The 19030-nt window shown below is 41.7% G+C and overlaps 1 pseudogene; it reads left to right on the top strand.

Moving 5' to 3' along the window:
- The first annotated feature begins 14974 nt into the window (after nt 1-14974).
- LOC126263909 (5S ribosomal RNA) lies at nt 14975-15092 on the top strand (annotated as a pseudogene).
- Nucleotides 15093-19030: the final 3938 nt, after the last annotated feature.

The following is a 19030-nucleotide window of genomic DNA, read 5'->3' as shown; positions in this document are numbered from 1 at the left end:
GTGACCACCGTCTGCGACATCTAGACCTCCTGCAACGGACACGATATGCTAACGTCTATTTGGCGTCACGTATCCCCCATTTTGCACAGATACTCCCCGTACCACCTACCCTGGCTCACCGCATGTTGGCGGTTTTGGGATCCTTTGTTAATACGGGCATGTTATTTAAGATTCGTTACGAGTCCCTAACCCTCCCGAGGAGCAGAGGGGGTTTAGGCCTTTGTCATGTTCAGAACAGAGCGAAGGCCCTGTTCGTCAGCTGTCACCTGCAACTGTGGCGACGAAGTCCGACGTGCCTCACAAGTCTCTACTGGAAGCCTTACGTCCAATCTCACTCGCACCCCCTGTGATGATATCGGACGTCCCAGCACCTTTCTTCTACATTAGCCAGTTCTTCCTTGAATTAAGCTACATCCGCACCGCACTACTACCCAAACGCTTGATGATGACGAGGGCGGTATATGCTGCCATGCAAATGAAAAGGACGCCGAATGTGATTGAAAGCAAACACCCCAACACAAAGTGGCGCGCTGTGTGGCAGGCAGTGAATGCCACCACCCTTGATACTGACGTGCAATCTGCATGGTACGTAACTGTTAATGGGAAACAGTTGTGCCAGTCCCGCCTACATCACATCCACCTCGCTGATTCACCCTTGTGTGCCACATGCCAAGTGATTGACACGGATGAACATCGTTTCGAATGCGGGTCGGCAAAGGACGTTTGGTATTTGGTGCGTCAGATATTGGCTTTTCTCACACGCACGACTCCCGACAGGATAACTACCCGATCACTTCTTTTCCCCGATCAGATTTATTTCCCAAGAGCAAAAACGAACTCTGTGACGTGGATCAGCGGCCACGCTGTTCACTACCTCTTCGGTAATGGCGAAAAGACGGTACCCGATTTTTGGTATTACCTCAACGAACGACATTGTGCGATCGTCAAGAACCCTAAATATAGGCAATATTTTTCTAATTTTCTTTGGAGCGCATTCCATAATCCACCTCGCAGCTGGATTATCGATGACATGAGAAGATCACCATAGCACCTCTTCCCAGTTCCTTTTTTTTAATGAGATTGAACAAACAACGGAAACAACACAGCAACGAGAAGACAGTCATCGAAAAATTCGCAGCGGGCTATAGTATGGAGCATCCTTTGTCGTAACGGGACGACTTCCTATTATTCTGTTTATGTAGCCGAAGAAGAACGGCCTTCCTTTTATCCATTTGTATAAAAATATAATAAAATAAAAATAAAAAAAGCAGAAAAACAAACCTTCCAAAATCATTTTTTTCCCTTTTTTCATTTTTGTAAAAAAAATAAAAAAATAAATAAAAAAAAATAAAAATAAAAAAAAGTCCTCCCTCGGCAGAAAAGTTTAATTTTTTATTTTCAGTTTATGTGACAAACTCTTTATGTTTTGATCACTTTTTTGGGAGTGATTATAATACTATTAAAAAAAAAAAAAAAAAAAAAAAGTGGCCGTGCGGTTAAAGGCGCTGCAGTCTGGAACCGCAAGACCGCTACGGTCGCAGGTTCGAATCCTGCCTCGGGCATGGATGTTTGTGATGTCCTTAGGTTAGTTAGGTTTAACTAGTTCTAAGTTCTAGGGGACTAATGACCTCAGCAGTTGAGTCCCATAGTGCTCAGAACCATTTGAACCATTTTTTGAAATGAGTCACTCAGAATAGTAGTCAGTCAGACATAACAGTACTACTCAATGCGATAATGGAAAGTGAAAAGAAAATACACAAAAGATAAGAAATTCAGCAAAAAGATATCAGTGTTTTGAAGTACCGTATAAACAGAATAAAATTTTACGCAGGATGACTCAACGGTCAACGTCCGAATTTTGTGGTCTGCCTAGCGTAATATTTGAAAAGGTTGAGCAGGCTCGACAAAGATCCGCACAAACTGGAATGGAGAAGAAGCGACGGGAGCCAAGAGGAAATGTAAGCGAAAGGAACGAGAGAAGACGCGATTACCGTCGCGAAGACGCGCAGAATGATTACGCTTCGTCGATTTACGGACGGAAACAAAGGAACAATTGGAACAGGAAACGAGCAACCGGCCATTGTCAATGGAGCAGATGCCGCGTGGCGGGTCTGCGCAGTGGCCCTGTTCACATCTCGACCGAGTCTCCGGAGGCCACTGACTTGGGACACAGCCACCACCCAACGCTGCTGGCTACTGTTCAACAATCGAAGCTCGCCCTCCCCCCCCCTCCCCCCGCCATCCTGGCTATCCTCAACGGCGATAGAAATATGTAAATCAGCTGCTGTGTCCACCTCTCACTGAGCGTGTGCGTTGCTATCAAGGGGAGGCCGCCTATTGTGAAATTCAGATTCGACTCATACTGCGCATAATAAAAGCTCATGGCCAGAGGTGTAGTGTGGCAAAGCACCAAGATGCACTTCTCAGCCGTTGTCGAGAAAATCGACGGTTAAAAGAAACCGTTGCGGTGAAATACTCTCTACGATTAATAATCTTCTACAGCGTCGTCGCGCAGCGGTAAGCGCTCGGGTTCGTAATTCGAAGGTCGCCGGATCGAATCTCGCTCCATACAATCTTTTTTTTTGTATTTGTTTTTTGTAATTCAAATGTGTGTATACACACACACACACACATATATATATATATATATATATATATATATATATATATATATATATATATATAATTCCCGGCAATCAGTTGCAACAATTATGCATATAATAAGTTGTTGAAAGTCGTTTGTCGTGGAAAAACTGGCGACTTCGAACATCATTATGTTTTCCGCAAACAAAGTTGTATTTCACAAATGTTATTAATTGTCCTCATTATGTTAATCACGTATAGTTAACGCAAGACGTAGAAACGATATTCCGAAACGAATACGTATAGCGTAAGTCAAACGTTCGAATTAGAATAGAAACCCCACGAACACAAATTTGCTGTGGCAGGTATGAAATATAACTCCGTTACTCGCTCGTTACACTTGAAGGACAGATGTTGAATGGACCGAAACGAGCCGCCGCATAACAGCGTAGTTGCCTGCTAACTTCGAAAGAAGGTAGATGCGGTCCCTAGCGCAACTTATAACATCGTCGAAAATCAGTGCGGACGTGAGAGCTTTGGTTGTTGTTGTTGTTATGGTCTTCAGTCCTGAGACTGGTTTGATGCAGCTCTCCATGCTACTCTATCCTGTGCAAGCTTCTTCATCTCCCAGTACCTACTGCAGCCTACATCCTTCTGAATCTGCTTAGTGTATTCATCTCTTGGTCTCCCTCTACGATTTTTACCCTCCACGCTGCCCTCCAATGCTAAATTTGTGATCCCTTGATGCCTCAAAACATGTCCTACCAACCGATCCCTTCTTCTAGTCAAGTTGTGCCACAAACTTCTCTTCTCCCCAGTCCTATTCAATACCTCCTCATTAGTTACGTGATCTACCCACCTTATCTTCAGCATTCTTCTGTAGCACCACATATCAAAAGCATCTATTCTCTTCTTGTCCAAACTGGTTATCGTCCATGTTTCACTTCCATACATGGCTACACTCCATACAAATACTTTCAGAAACGACTTCCTGACACTTAAATCTATACTCGATGTTAACAAATTTCTCTTCTTCAGAAACGATTTCCTTGCCATTGCCAGTCTACATTTTATATCCTCTCTACTTCGACCATCATCAGTTATTTTGCTCCCTAAATAGCAAAACTCCTTTACTACTGTAAGTGTCTCATTTCCTAATCTAATCCCCTCAGCATCACCCGATTTAATTTGACTACATTTCATTATCCTCGTTTTGCTTTTGTTGATGTTCATCTTATATCCTCCTTTCAAGACACTGTCCATTCCGTTCAACTGCTCTTCCAAGTCCTTTGCTGTCTCTGACAGAATTACAATGTCATCGGCGAACCTCAAAGTTTTTACTTCTTCTCCATGAATTTTAATACCTACTCCGAATTTTTCTTTTGTTTCCTTTACTGCTTGCTCAATATACAGATTGAATAACATCGGGGAGAGGCTATAACCCTGTCTCACTCCTTTCCCAACCACTGCTTCCCTTTCATGCCCCTCGACTCTTATAACTGCCATCTGGTTTCTGTACAAATTGTAAATAGCTTTTCGCTCCCTGTATTTTACCCCTGCCACCTTCAGAATTTGAAAGAGAGTATTCCAGTTAACGTTGTCAAAAGCTTTCTCTAAGTCTACAAATGCTAGAAACGTAGATTTGCCTTTTCTTAATCTTTCTTCAAAGATAAGTCGTAAGGTTAGTATTGCCTCACGTGTTCCAACATTTCTACGGAATCCAAACTGATCTTCCCCGAGGTCCGCTTCTACCAGTTTTTCCATTCGTCTGTAAAGAATTCGCTTTAGTATTTTGCAGCTGTGACTTATTAAACTGATAGTTCGGTAATTTTCACATCTGTCAACGCCTGCTTTCTTTGGGATTGGAATTATTATATTCTTCTTGAAGTCTGTGGGTATTTCGCCTGTCTCATACATCTTGCTCACCAGATGGTAGAGTTTTGTCATGACTGGCTCTCCCAAGGCCATCAGTAGTTCTAATGGAATGTTGTCTACTCCCGGGGCCTTGTTTCGACTCAGGTCTTTCAGTGCTCTGTCAAACTCTTCACACAGTATCTTATCTCCCATTTCATCTTCATCTACATCCTCTTCCATTTCCATAATATTGTATTCTTTTTTGCCTGCTTCGTTTACTGCATTTTTATATTTTCTCCTTTCATCAATTAAATTCAATATTTCTTCTGTTACCCAAGGATTTCTATTAGCCCTCGTCTTTTTATCTACTTGATCCTCTGCTGCCTTCACTACTTCATCCCTCAGAGCTACCCATTCTTCTTCTACTGTATTTCTTTCCCCCATTCCTGTCAATTGTTCCCTTATGCTCTCCCTGAAACTCTCTACAACCTCTGGTTCTTTCAGTTTATCCAGGTCCCATCTCCTTAAATTCCCATCTTTTTGCAGTTTCTTCAGTTTCAATCTGCAGTTCATAACCAATAGATTGTGGTCAGAATCCACATCTGCTCCTGGAAATGTCTTACAATTTAAAACCTGGTTCCTAAATCTCTGTCTTACCATTATATAATCTATCTGATACCTTTTAGTATCTCCAGGATTCTTCCAGGTATACAACCTTCTTTTATGATTCTTGAACCAAGTGTTAGCTATGATTAAGTTATGCTCTGTGCAAAATTCTACAAGGTGGCTTCCTCTTTCATTTCTTCCCCCCAATCCATATTCACCTACTATGTTTCCTTCTCTCCCTTTTCCTACTGACGAATTCCAGTCACCCATGACTATTAAATTTTCGTCTCCCTTCACTACCTGAATAATTTCTTTTATCTCGTCATACATTTCATCAATTTCTTCATTATCTGCAGAGCTAGTTGGCATATAAACTTGTACTACTGTAGTAAGCATGGGCTTTGTGTCTATCTTGGGCACAATAATGCGTTCACTAATCTGTTTGTAGTAGCTAACCCGCATTCCTATTTTTTATTCATTATTAAACCTACTGCTGCATTACCCCTATTTGATTTTGTATTTATAACCCTGTAATCACCTGACCAAAAGTCTTGTTCATCCTGCCACCGAACTTTACTAATTCCCACTATATCTAACTTTAACCTATCCATTTCCCTTTTAAAATTTTCTAACCTACCTGCCCGATTAAGTGATCTGACATTCCACGCTCCGATCCGTAGAATGCCAGTTTTCTTCCTCCTGATAACGACGTCCTCTTGAGTAGTCCCCGCCCGGAGATCCGAATGGGGGACTATTTTACCTCCGGAATATTTTACCCAAGAGGACGCCATCATCATTTAATCATACAGTAAAGCTGCATGTTCTCGGGAAAAATTACGGCTGTAGTTTCCCCTTGCTTTCAGCCGTTCGCAGTACCAGCACAGCAAGGCCGTTTTGGTTAATGTTACAAGGCCAGATCAGTCAGTCATCCAGACTGTTGCCCCTGCACCTACAGAAAAGGCTGCTGCCCCTCTTCAGGAAGCACATGTTTGTCTGGCCTCTCAACAGATACCCCTCCGTTGTGGTTGCACCTACGGTACGGCCATCTGTATCGCTGAGGCACACAAGCCTCCCCACCAACGGCAAGGTCCATTGTTCATGGGGGGGGGGGGGGGGAGAGCTTTGGTACACCCTGTTAAACAAACGGAAAAATGGAGGCGGTACAATTGGAGGGCGATCCGCCTTCACCAACATGCATAAGATATATTTGAATTACAAAAAACTAATAATAAAAAAATGTTGCATGGTGCGAGGTTCGATCCGGCGACCTTCAGATTACGAACCCGAGCGCTTACCGTTGCGCCACGACGCTGTATAAAATTGTTAGTCGTAGAGAGTATTTCACCGCAACGGTTTCTTTTAACTGTCGATTTTCTCGACAACGGCTGAGAAGTGCATCTTGGTGCTTTGCCACATTACACCTCTGGCCATGAGCTTTTATTATGCGCAGTATGAATCGAATCTGAATTTCACAATTGGCGGCCTCCCCTTGTAAGACTGTTGTGCCGAAAAGTTAAAACGTAAATTGTGCAAGTGTTTTGTTTCAGCTAATTAATCCTCAACTTTGTAAGTATCAGATTCATTGCCAGCCTTGCGTTACCCACACAACATCAAATTGGTATCTATTTCTTCACTTCATGATAGTTAACGTTCTTGGAACTGAGGCGATGTTGTTTGCTGTAGATGTATAAATTATTATGTTTTCCAATCTGATTATCACATGAGTAATAATATTCTATTTGATGTGCAGTTGTAAGATGCTGTACCATGTTGGGTAACCAGATGGTGACTGATTAGGTTCCAATTTAATGAAAATTTGCATTTCTGATTTATTATGTGTACTGAGCAGCAGTTATATGTATAATAAGACTCGTTTTGATAGGCTACACAAAGGACAGTTGAGGTATCATGTTTTCCGAGCTTATGGAAAAGTTAATGATTAGGATGTGCCATATGTTGTAGAGTGTGCCTCCATGGCTGAGTGGTCAGCGCAAATGGCCGCCGTGTGTAGGTTCAAAAGCACTATGGGACTTAATATCTGGGCCTTTCCACAATCCTAATCACCTGTTCTGCCCTGCGGGTTTAGCGCGCGTCTCAGATGGCTAGAGAACAGATTTAAGGAGGCAGAAGCATATATCACTAGGGATAAGACAAATACTGCATATAGGAAAATGAAAGAGACATCTGGAGAAAACAGAACCTCTTGTATGAATATCAAGAGCTTAGATAGAAAACCAGTTCTAAGCAAAGAAAGGAAAGCAGAAAGGTGGAAGGAGTACATAGATGGTCTATACAAGGGCGATGTACTTGAGTGAAATATTATGGAAATGGAAGAGGACGTAGATGAAGATGAAGTCGGAGATATGATACTGCGTGACGAGTTTGAGAGAGCACTGAGAGACCTGAGTCGAAACAAGGCCCTGGGAGTAGACAACATTCCATTAGAACCACTGATACCCTCGGGAGAGTCAGTCCTGACAAAACTCTACTATCTGGTGTGCAAGATGTATGAGACAGGCGAAATACCCGAGACTTCGAGAAGAATATAATAATTCCAATCCGAAAGGAAGCAGGCGTTGACAGATGTGAAAATTACCGAGCTAACAGTGTAATAAGTCACGGGTGCAACATATAACACGAATTCTTTATAGACGATTGGAAAAACTGGTAGAATCCGACCTTGGGATAGAACAGTTTGGTTTCCATAGAATTGTTGGAAACCGTGAGGCAATACCGGCCCTACGACTTATGATAGATTAAGGAAAGGCAAACCTATGTTTCTAGCTTTTGTATACTTAAGACAGATTTTGACATTGTTGATTGCAATATTGTCTTTCGAATTTTGAAGGTTGCAGAGATCAAATACAGGGAACGAAAGGCTATTTACAATTTGTACAGAAACCAGATGGCAGTTATAAGGGTCTAGGGACATGAAAGGAAAGCAGTGGTTGCGAAGGGGGTGGACAGGGCTGTAGTCTATACCCGATGTTATTCAATCTATATATTGAGCAAGCAGTAAAGGAAACAAAAAATTTTTTGGATTAGGAATTAAAATCCATGGAGAAGAAATTAAAACTTCGAGGTTTACCAAAGACATTGTAATTCCGTCAGAGACAGCAAAGTACCTGGAAGAGCAGTTGAACGGAATGGGCAGTGTCTTGAAAGGAGGATATACGATGAACATCAAAAAAAGCAAAACGAGGATAATGGAGTGTAGTCGAATTAAATCAGGCGATTATGGTGGACTTAGATTAGGAAATGAGACACTTGAAGTAGTAGATGAGTTTTGCTACGAGGCGATGATGAGGGAATTAGATTAGGAAATGAGACACTTGAAGTAGTAGATGAGTTTTGCTACGAGGCGTGTTTTTTTAAGTAAGTACCGTTTTGAAATTAAAAAAAGACCATCTAAGATATCTCAATAATTTTATTTTTTCATGAAAGCCTGTACCTTAATCTACTTTGCTACATAATTTCCGTCATTACTGAGGCACTTGTCATAACGTTGTACCAGTTTTTGAATACTCTTCAGAAGTCTGCCGCCTGACTTGTTAACCACTGCATCACAACTGTTTTGACTTCGTCATTGTCTTGAAGACGCTGACCGCCCAGGTGTTTCTTCAAGTGCAGGAACAGACAATAGTCACTGGGTGCAAGATCGGGGCTGTACGGAGGAAGATCTAGAGTTTCCCATCGAAAAGATGTGATGAGATCATTAGTCTGATTCGCCACATGCGGACGGGCATTGTTTTGCAGCAAAACGATGCCCTTGCTCAACTTCCATAGACTGTTGCTTTGATTCTGGTGTGACGTAGGCCACCTATGTTTCATCGCCCGTAACAATTGGGCTTAAGAAATCATCACTGTCGTTGTGGTACCGCTCAACGAAAGTCAGTGCACTGTCCATACGTTTGGTTTTGTGCACATCCGTCAACACTTTAGGTACCCAACGTGCGCACAATTTTCAGTAATTCAAGTGCTCGGTCACAATGCCATACAAAACACTACGAGAAACATTAGGAAAGTCATCCCGTAAGGAGGAAATCGGAAAGCGTCTGATTTCTCTCACCTTATTGTCCACTTCCTGCACCAAACTAACGTTAACGACCGAAGGACGCCCACTCCGTTGTTGATCATACACATTTGTGCGGCCATCTTTAAACGCTCTCACCCACTTTCTTACCATTCCATCACTCATCATGTTTTCTCCGTAAACTGTACAGATGTCACGATGAATATCGAACTGATGAAAATGTAGACTGGCAATGGCAAGGAACGCGTTTCTGAGGAAGAGAAATTTGTTAAAATCGAGTATAGGTTTAATGGTCAGGAAGTCTTTTCTGAAAGTATTTGTACGGAGTGTAGCCATGTATGGAAGTGAAAAATGGACGATAAATAGTTTAGACAAGAAGAGAATAGAGGCTATTTAAATGTGGTTCTACGGAATAAAGCTGAAGATTAGATGGGTAGATCACGTAACTAATGAGGAGGTACTGAATAGAATTGGAAAAAAGAAGAATTTGTGGCACAACTTGACAAGAAGAAGGGATCGGTTGGTAGGGCATGTTCTGAGTCATCACAGGATCAGCAATTTAGTATTGGAGGGCAGCGTGGAGGGTAAAAATCGTAGAGGGAGACCAAGAGATGAATACATTAAGCAGATTCAGAAGAATCTAGGTTGCAAAAGACACTTCGAAGTGAAGAAGCTTGCACAGGATAAGGTTGCATGGAGAGCTGCAACAAGCCAGTCTGTGGACTGAAGACCACAACAACAACCACAACAACATCCCATATATAAACAAAAATGTAAAAACTGTGATTTTTGGTGTAGTGATGAGAGAGTGTGAAGTTTAAATGATGTTTCTCTTGTATTTCTGTATAATAACTCAAGAGGAACCATTGCTGGGTTGTGTGTCGATATGTGATCATTTGTTTCTGTGGAGTTTTTGTAATTGGGTCAAAATATTTGAGGCTTTTCTACTCGTTTTCTGGAGTTTTCAAAAGGTTTTTTCTGCCATTTTTTAGAGTAACTTACTGGCGTGCTTAATGATTACTGCTATCTTTGATGTTGTAACGTGTCAGTATTGTATTCCTTGCTTATCGCTGTCGTCTGCAACGTTCAGACGTAAACCTGCCTTTCTCCTGAGGGAGCACTGGCTTGCTGTAACACAGTACAACAGTGTACTAGGGCTAGCGGTACGCGCCGTCTTGGTGTGTGAATAAGAACCGTTGTTGAGCTCCCGCTTGGAGCGATCACGTGCAACCACGTCGCAGATGAATAGCATGAAGACCTTGGTAAAAACATAACTAAGAGATCAAAGTGTTATGTCGCCTCGTAGAGTAAAACTGTTTCAGTAATTGAGTTATTTCGCGGAAAGGTGTGCTGAGTTAATTATGAGAATTATGGATACAACAGAGTTGTCTTGGTGAATCAGCAGTTGTCATTGAGAAATATACTGATAGTAGAAGGTAAATAAAAAGGCACCCGTGATCAGTGATTACCGGTTTAATTATATGAAAACGCAACGTAACAATGGTTACTTTTCGTTGAATCGGGTGTACAGCCGGTGGTCTGCGTTTATCTGACACAATATTTCGACGTCATACCTCGGCGTCTTCATCATCAGCACCTGATGTACGACGTCGAAATATTGTGTTAGATAAACGCAGACCACCGGTAGTACACCCTATTCAACGAGATGTCACAAAATCGCCGGGAAAGTCTATGAAATTACAATGGCTACTTCATTGGAACTGTGAAACAAGCATAACTGTTAACATAAAACTGGAAGAGTGTAGGCATTGTTAGGGTAGTGAGTTATGTGCAAAAGGGACCAAATAAAGCGAAGTCATTTGACTTATACTATTATAAATTTCGGAGGCGAATCTTCCATTCTTCAATTAAATAATTTTAATTTTTAAAATGTATGAAAGACACGTATTCGTATTGGCACTTGGTCAGGTTTACTTCGTAATGAAGTGTGGGGTCCCGCACTTGAAGCCAGTAGTCCGATAGCCACAAAAGTATTTATAAAAAAAAACTGAAAAGACATTAATAACGACTGGAACTTTACAATTTGCCATTATGCCATACTCTGTACAAGGCTTGAACTATGTCCGGATACATACCTGCAGTGCATTTATTATCATTACGGCCACCTGTTATTTCCAATATAGTCAAATAAATGGTTCAAATGGCTCTAAGCATTTTGGGACTTAACATCTGAGGTCATCAGTCCGCTAGACTTCGAACTACTTAAACCTAAGGACATCACACACATCCATGCCCGAGGCAGGATTCGAACCTGCGACCGTAGCAGCAGCGCAGTTCCGGGCTGAAGGACCTAGAACCGCTCGGCCACAGCGGCCGTCTACCAATATAGTCCTACTAAAATTACTTGATAGTTAACGCCTGTCACTTAACCGCTACTTTGTTACCACATCCGCCGCCGGTTACTTCCATTCGGCTACAAGCGACGCACGGCGGGTCACTTCGCGAATGCTGTTAATGAGTTACATGGAGCAATGCTGGAAAATGCTGCCGCGATGTATACTGCAAATGGGCGACGCTCTGTCGACAGCTGATTTTGAATTACCAGTGACTGATCTCTGGCAAATAACGCGTTTTGTAGCCCTGAATCTAAACTCATTTCCTAACCTAACCATAACCTCAAGATGTGCAATGCATCCGAGAAAACGGCGCCACCATTCCACGGCAGAACTAAACAACTATCGGTCTACGAGCAAACTCAAGACATAAAAATTTCAGTTTCAGCGCTATAGGCAAACTGTGATTTCTCGCTGTTATTGGTTACCTGAAACTATCTGCACACTGGTTACTAGGGCTGCCACGTCACCAATTCATGAGCAGTCCTCGTACGCACTTGGTTGCAGATTATAGGCGACACAAGCAGATTCCAAGCGAAAAAAGAATAAGCAAACAAAAAAGTCGATACGATGATGAAAAAGATGTAGAAAAGTGTTAGAAAAAATACATTTAAACCAATTAATCGAATAAAAATAACAACTATTTTTATTAAATGTAGAAAAATAAAAAAGTTGGCATAATTTGACGAGAATGAAACCTATGACTTTCCACAGGTCAGTTTTACACGCTAACCGCTGCGCTACGCCATTGTATTGCGGAAGGTTGTATTTATGACTGGTGACCCAGTCGCAACTGTTAATTGCAGCCTTCAAATTCGGCCTCAGGCAATGTGTGAAGCATATCTAAGCCGCTCTCTGTTATTATAATAACTCTACATGTGGTTCTTAATCACGTCTTATACGGAAGAATGCAGAAGCGTTTGCTTAGTGATGTGTATGAAACGTGTATGTTTAGCGTCGTCGAGCGTGTTGTTTTGGTGCAGTTATCATGTGTGATGAAACACGAAATAAAAGGGCGAGACCCAGGATTCGGGACACAAACACATCAAGAAAGAAAGCCGGATAATGAATTGGAAGTGAACTGATTATTTGTTGTGGCAGTTTGGTAAGGGAGAACAGTTCTGCGTGACGTTGAGAGCTCTAATTGGAAGAAACGAGCTACAACGCATAAAGTGTCAACTATCAAGCAATTTTAATCGGACTATAATCAGCCAGAGGAAATGAGCAGAGAGTTTGGGCACTAATAACCTCGTTGTTAAGTGACTTTAATCGATTGACACACACACACAAACACACACACAGCACAACACAAAACACACACACACACACACACACACACACACACACTGTTTAAATGAAACCCAACTATTTGGTATAACTGATTTCTGTCAACGTAAGCCAAGCAATTTCTTGGAAAGTAATCGATCCAAATAAACACATGCAGACAAGCGAAACGTTTGCCCTCCCCACCCTCAATCGTCACTTTTTAGTGGGATTGGTATCACACTGTGACATGTTTTTTGTGCTTATTTCTGGTCACAATAACTTTTTTAGTTAAATGTATTTTATTATTAACCTGTAATATTTCTCTTTCATCGAATGTCGTTAATCAATCACTTGATCTTAGCGAAATTGCCGTCCCTGTTCCTAGAAGCTACGATCTGGAGGTCCCAAAACACTGGTTAGGTGTGGAAGTGTGGGCCAAAAACGCCGTAGCTCTCCTACTGACTTCGCTGCAATTTTTCAAGAATATTTTTGACTCCATTGTTATAAAGGATATTCTGTATCACTGATCGTATAAGAATTCTGTATGTAGCTATGTATGGGTGAGCTCCTCATTGATTGATGTTATAACATTCATTGCTGATTCTTTTCTATTTCATTTATATTCAATATTACCAATCCAATATTTGATTTCATAGTGTCTGTACCACCACAAAATAATCTAGCTGGTATCTTCCTGTGTATCGAGGCCTTTTCGAAGTGCATCTACAACTCTTGCGGTTTTTGAACACTGTATCCCTTATTACCAGCTTAAGTTTACTGCATAACTTTCCTAATTTTTCTCATCTCTGATTCCTACTAGCGTTCCCATATGCGACCGCTTTAGACATAGAGGGACAAACATCGAATCCTGAAGGAAATCACACCGAATAAACCGACATGTCGAGCATTGAAGAAGTTTGAATGTGGCACGGCCAAACGAAACAGAAGATTTTAGCATCAATCGATGTTATTTGTCTTCAGTTTTCTTTAAACTAACAACATTTTTGTGTACACTGTCACAGAGCTGTTAAAATCTGTATAGTGTCGCAACTAATTTCGACAATATGGTTATTTGGAAAATGAATGGATGATTGGAGCATTTCGTTTACCGTAAGCCCACACATACAGACCATTACTTACAGGCGTCTAGCTGCCACTACCCATCACAAAGTATTGGGTCCATCGAATGTTGGTGCACTGGGCACATGTTGTGCCCTTTGGGGCCAGCCTTGCAAAGGAATGGTGCAGGCCCAAGGCGTTCCATCCACATGCCGACAATATTTCGCCAAAATTGATTGGGCAGAATCTTAAGGAATCACTGTGCCGAAGTAATGTTGCCCCCGCCTGCAAAGACTTGCACTCTTCTCATTCCGGCAAAGGACGACTGCGGAGGGCTGGAATCTACAAAATACCTTGCGAGTGTTGAAAAGCCTACATTGGTCAGACAAGCACACAGTGCGTGAATGGAGCGTTGGACATGATCGCCACACTCGCCTTTTGCAGACCGGTAAGTCAGTTATAACCGGGCAATGTATTTCCAGAGAACATTCCATGGATCAGTCTGCCATGGAGATCTTGGCTTCGTTAAATCTTTGTGGGATTCAGTTATTAAGAAATTGGTTGAAGTATATTCGGTGAAAGCTTTTATTAATCGAGATGGCTGTTTTCAAGTGAGTAAGCCTGGGACTCTGTGATTTTTGTAATATCTTCAGAACGAAAACATTTTATAACTAAGGACACGTCTAGCGACAGATAATTTTATTAATTTGATATCTGAATTGCAGTTTGCATGCATTCCGACAAAGAGCGCGCCCCTAGTATCACCATTACGCACGCACCTGCGCGCCATAGATGGAACTATATTCGAAGGGATCGCGAAACTCGACAGAGGTCGCTCATCTAGCGGGTGCCTTTGTGCATGCGTCTCCGCGCCAGTTTATCGTATGAAATTAGCGATGTGAACAAGCAATCTCCAGTGCAAAACACGCACCTCAAGATGACTGAATGACTGTCAGCTGAAATATCGTGACAAGAAGTCGTCTTCTGACTGCAGTCTCAAAAATTAGTGTAATATTCTTCATGTCGGGAAAATTTCAAGAATCACAATATGTAATGTTTTGGCTGGCATGGACATAGTTCATAATAGCAGCAGACAATTTTATTAAGCAATAGACATATGTAATATTTCAGTCAGCACTTCATGAATTACTTACTTTAAAATTTAAAATTGTACATACCACATGTCCATTATTTTAATGTATGTTACACATATCTATTGGGCAACGGCCTTGCCGCAGTGGTTACACCGGTTCCCGTCAGATCACCGAAGTTAAGCGCTGTCGGACGTGGCCGGCACTTGGATGAGTGACCATCCGGGCCGCCATGTGCTGTTGCCATTTTTCGGGGTGCACTCAGCCTCGTGATGCTAACTGAGGAGCTACTCGACCGAATAGTAGCGGCTCCAGTCAAAGAAAACCATCAAAACGACCGGGAGAGCGGTGTGCTGACCACACGCCCCTCCTATCCGCATCCTCGCCTGGGGATGACACGGCGGTCGGATGGTCGCGATGGGCCACTTGTGGCCTGAAGACGGAGTGCTATACACATATCTATTAATGCTATGGAGGTAATTGGGCCAATAAACATAAATAAAATGAGTCATAATCATGGTAGAACATATCAATAGCGACTGGTTTTCAGATTCAGTCATAGTCATAAAATACCTGGAGCTTAGGACGACATCATGTACCCCAAAATACAAATAAATTGGGATTCATCCAAAGTACGTTTGCCACACAGAATACACAGAACTGCCAATGCACTTTACGTATAGTATTAACGTCCATATGGTCAAGACAGGCCTATTCCCTTATCTACAGGGTGTCCCAAAATAATGCATACACTCTTTGAAACAGAATATCTATTTAATTAAAGGAGAGAGAAATACAATTTTTATGGGTAATCATTTAGAAGGCGGTGAAAAACGTAATAATGCTTTCTTTTGTTTCAGGATTGTAAGCAAACATGGCGCTATCTTTTGAACAACGGAAATGGGTGCTTAAGTGTTTCTGGAAAACAGAGAATGTGAGTGCGGTACGCCGACGTTGGAGAGTTGAGTTTGGAACACCGCCACCGACAAGAGTAACAATTTCAAGAATCAGAGATAAGTTTGATGTCGAAGGAACGGTGCACGATATGAAGAACGGGCATAGCGGACGACAGAGAAGTTCAACAGACAATGAGAGTGTTGGTGCAGTAATCCAGGCATACACACGATCCCCGAAGAAATCCGTGAGGCAATGCTCTCGTGAGACTGGGATCTGCAGATGCAGTGTTCATAGAATTTTGCGGTCTCAGAACTTGAAGCCTTACATTCCAAGATTTCTCTGTGCTGTTATCGAGGATGATCCTTATAGGTGAATTGAATTTTGTGAATGGTTCATTAACAGATGTGAAAACGAGCAACGATTCCAAGATCGAATTCTTTGGTCAGATGAAGCAACGTTTAAACTTGATGGAACAATCAACCACCATAATTACTTGTACTGGGCTATGGAGAATGCATACGTAACCGAGAAAAGGCATGTTAATCTACCAGGAGTAACAATCTGGTGTGGTCATCTTCTAGAGGGTACTCCTTTAACAACACTGCCACGGGCGACTTGTACTTGGAAATGTTGGAAATGATAACTCCTGGTCTTAGCGTTGTGTTTGGAAACGCAGATTATTACTTTCAACAGGATGGGGCACCACCTCACTTTCACCTGGATATGAGGGAATTTCTCAATCGTACATTCCCTGCCAGATGGATAGGACGAAGAGGGAGTGTAGAGTATCCCGCTCGATCTCCAGATTTAACTCCTCTGGATTTCTTTCTGTGGGGTACTCTCAAGAACACTGTTCACACTGCGAGACCACACACACTGGATGACCTTAGAGAGCAAATTGAACAAGCCTCTATACTATTCCGTTGGAAACAATAAAGTTGGCATGTCGCTCAGTCGTAAGTCGTTGTCGACGTCGTACTGCGACGTACGGACACCAGTTTGAGTCGGACCATGAGGCACCCAACATCACTAAAAGTGTATTTCTAACCCCTTTCATTAAAGAGATGTTCAGTTTCAAAGAGTGTATACATTATTTTGGGACACCCTGTATATTACACAGTTTTGATGTACATAACAAACGAACAGGAATTAGACGGTTATAACACGTCATTTAATTAGGCCATACAACAGATAAAGTTTCCTGTAAAAAGTCTAAACTAAAAGTTAACCACAAAAGTAGACAGCTAAAACTACTAGCCATCTGTCTTCTCATAAGAAACCGATTCAAAGAAACAATTGAACTCCGCTATATATAACATTTCCAGCGTTAAAAATTATAAATTAATTACTAAAAAACGAGGTATATTAAATGTGAGCACTGTGTGGATGCATGGACCAGTCACACTAATGTCACCACTGCCTATGTTCGACATCAACGTGCAATAACTACTTACAGACGGCAGGTGGCAGCAGTAGTATTGAAGGGTACATAAAGCGTAAGAGGTTGGGGGGGGGGGGGGGTGCAAAAAACAGTGCATTCATTATCTTATTGCGGAAAAGGGGCGATTTATCTAACTTCCAAAAGGTCATAATCATTGGTTCTCGAGCGAAGGGTGGAAGCATTCCGATACGGCTAAGTCTGTAAACTGGTCTCCTGCAGCCGTGGTGAAGTATACCATGCATTCCAAAATGGCCCCATCCAAAACCTGTACCGAGGCAATTGCGGTGCACCATAGGCCATAGATGACAGGGGTGAACGTCAGCTCCGGAGATGTGTACGGGCGAATAGACACGCAACTCTTGAGTAACCGACAGCCCAGATGAACCAACTGTGCGAGGTTTCGTTTACATTTTAAGTTAGCTCTTTGTGATCTTCAGTTCGGAGTAGTCTGCGAACGCCTGTAGAAGAAATTAATTTTTCTAAAAATCGAGACTTGACAACTCCGATCTTTTAAGGCTTTATTGCCCCTTTAAAAGCAACACGTATTATGTGATAAGTATCCTGTCACAGGAGATCTGGGTAACGTACAACAAGCGTTTTTTTTTTCTCAATAAGTACTTATATACATTATTTACACAAACTTATGGTCATTGGTATTCCTTGCCAACATTTCTGGTGCAGAAGACTCTTTGCCGCCTTTGACTACTTTGTCTGTCAAGACCCCTAGCACGTCTTCAACTCTCCTCGAAAGGCGCGGAGACCAGGTGGAATACGTCAGTAATAAAACTCATAAAACAGGACTTCTTCCGTAATAAATCTTCTTACATAATAATTAACACTCTATATTCTGAACGATTATTCCGGTTGACAAAACGCGCATATAATTCTACTAATAAAGCTTGTTCATTTATATTCAAAATTAGTACAAGATTGCATTTCCACTCAAAGCACTTACTTTTTTCCAAATTTTGGCTACATAATATCTGGAAAATCTCACGCTCTGACAAGGGGTTACCAACAGTGTCTCCTCAACAACAGTTCAGTGAAAGTTGCTGGGTATGGGACTGCTCAGTGGGATGGTACGTCACTTAAACTGACATTTTAACAAAAGAAAAGAAATGCCTTTGCTTGTGTCACGTGTGAATTATAAATTATTTCAGATTGCGTACGTGTGCGTGTTGTATAAGAAAGGTTAAAAAAGTTAAACAATACCACCAAATATGTTATTAACAAAGAACTTTTTTATATGTGTAATGAAAATAAACATGACCAGAGACTATTGTTTTATTGAAAGCTCTCTCTTATTTTGTTTTTCTAGCTGAAGGCCACCATTGTATAGCAGTAAGGTATTTAATGTAAGTTTGCTTGTAATTTAGGTGTTGTTGTGGTCTTCAGTCCTGAGACAGGTTTGATGTAGCTCTCCATGCTACTCTATCCTGTGCAAGCTTCTTCATCTCCCAGTACCTACTGCAGCCTACATCCTTCTGAATCTGTTTAGTGTATTCATCTCTTCGTCTCCCTCTACGATTTTTACCCTCCACGCTGCCCTCCAATACTAAATTGGAGATCCCTTGATGCCTCAGAACATGTCCTATCAACCGATCCCTTCTTCTAGACAAGATGTGCCACAAACCTTTCTTCTCCCCAGTCCTATTCAATACCTACTCATTAGTTATATGATCTACCAATCTAATCTTCAGCATTCTTCTGTAGCACCACATTTCGAAACCTTCTATTCTCTTCTTGTCCAAACTAGTTATCGTCCATGTTTCACTTCAATACATGGCTACGCTCCATACAAATACTTTCAGAAACGACTTCCTGACACTTAAATCTATACTCGATG

The sequence above is a fragment of the Schistocerca nitens genome, chromosome 6 (genome assembly GCF_023898315.1).
Source record: "Schistocerca nitens isolate TAMUIC-IGC-003100 chromosome 6, iqSchNite1.1, whole genome shotgun sequence".
Taxonomy (NCBI): Eukaryota; Metazoa; Arthropoda; class Insecta; order Orthoptera; family Acrididae; genus Schistocerca; species Schistocerca nitens.
The sequence above is the reverse complement of the archived record's forward strand: the minus strand, read 5'-3'. Positions and strand labels throughout refer to the sequence as shown.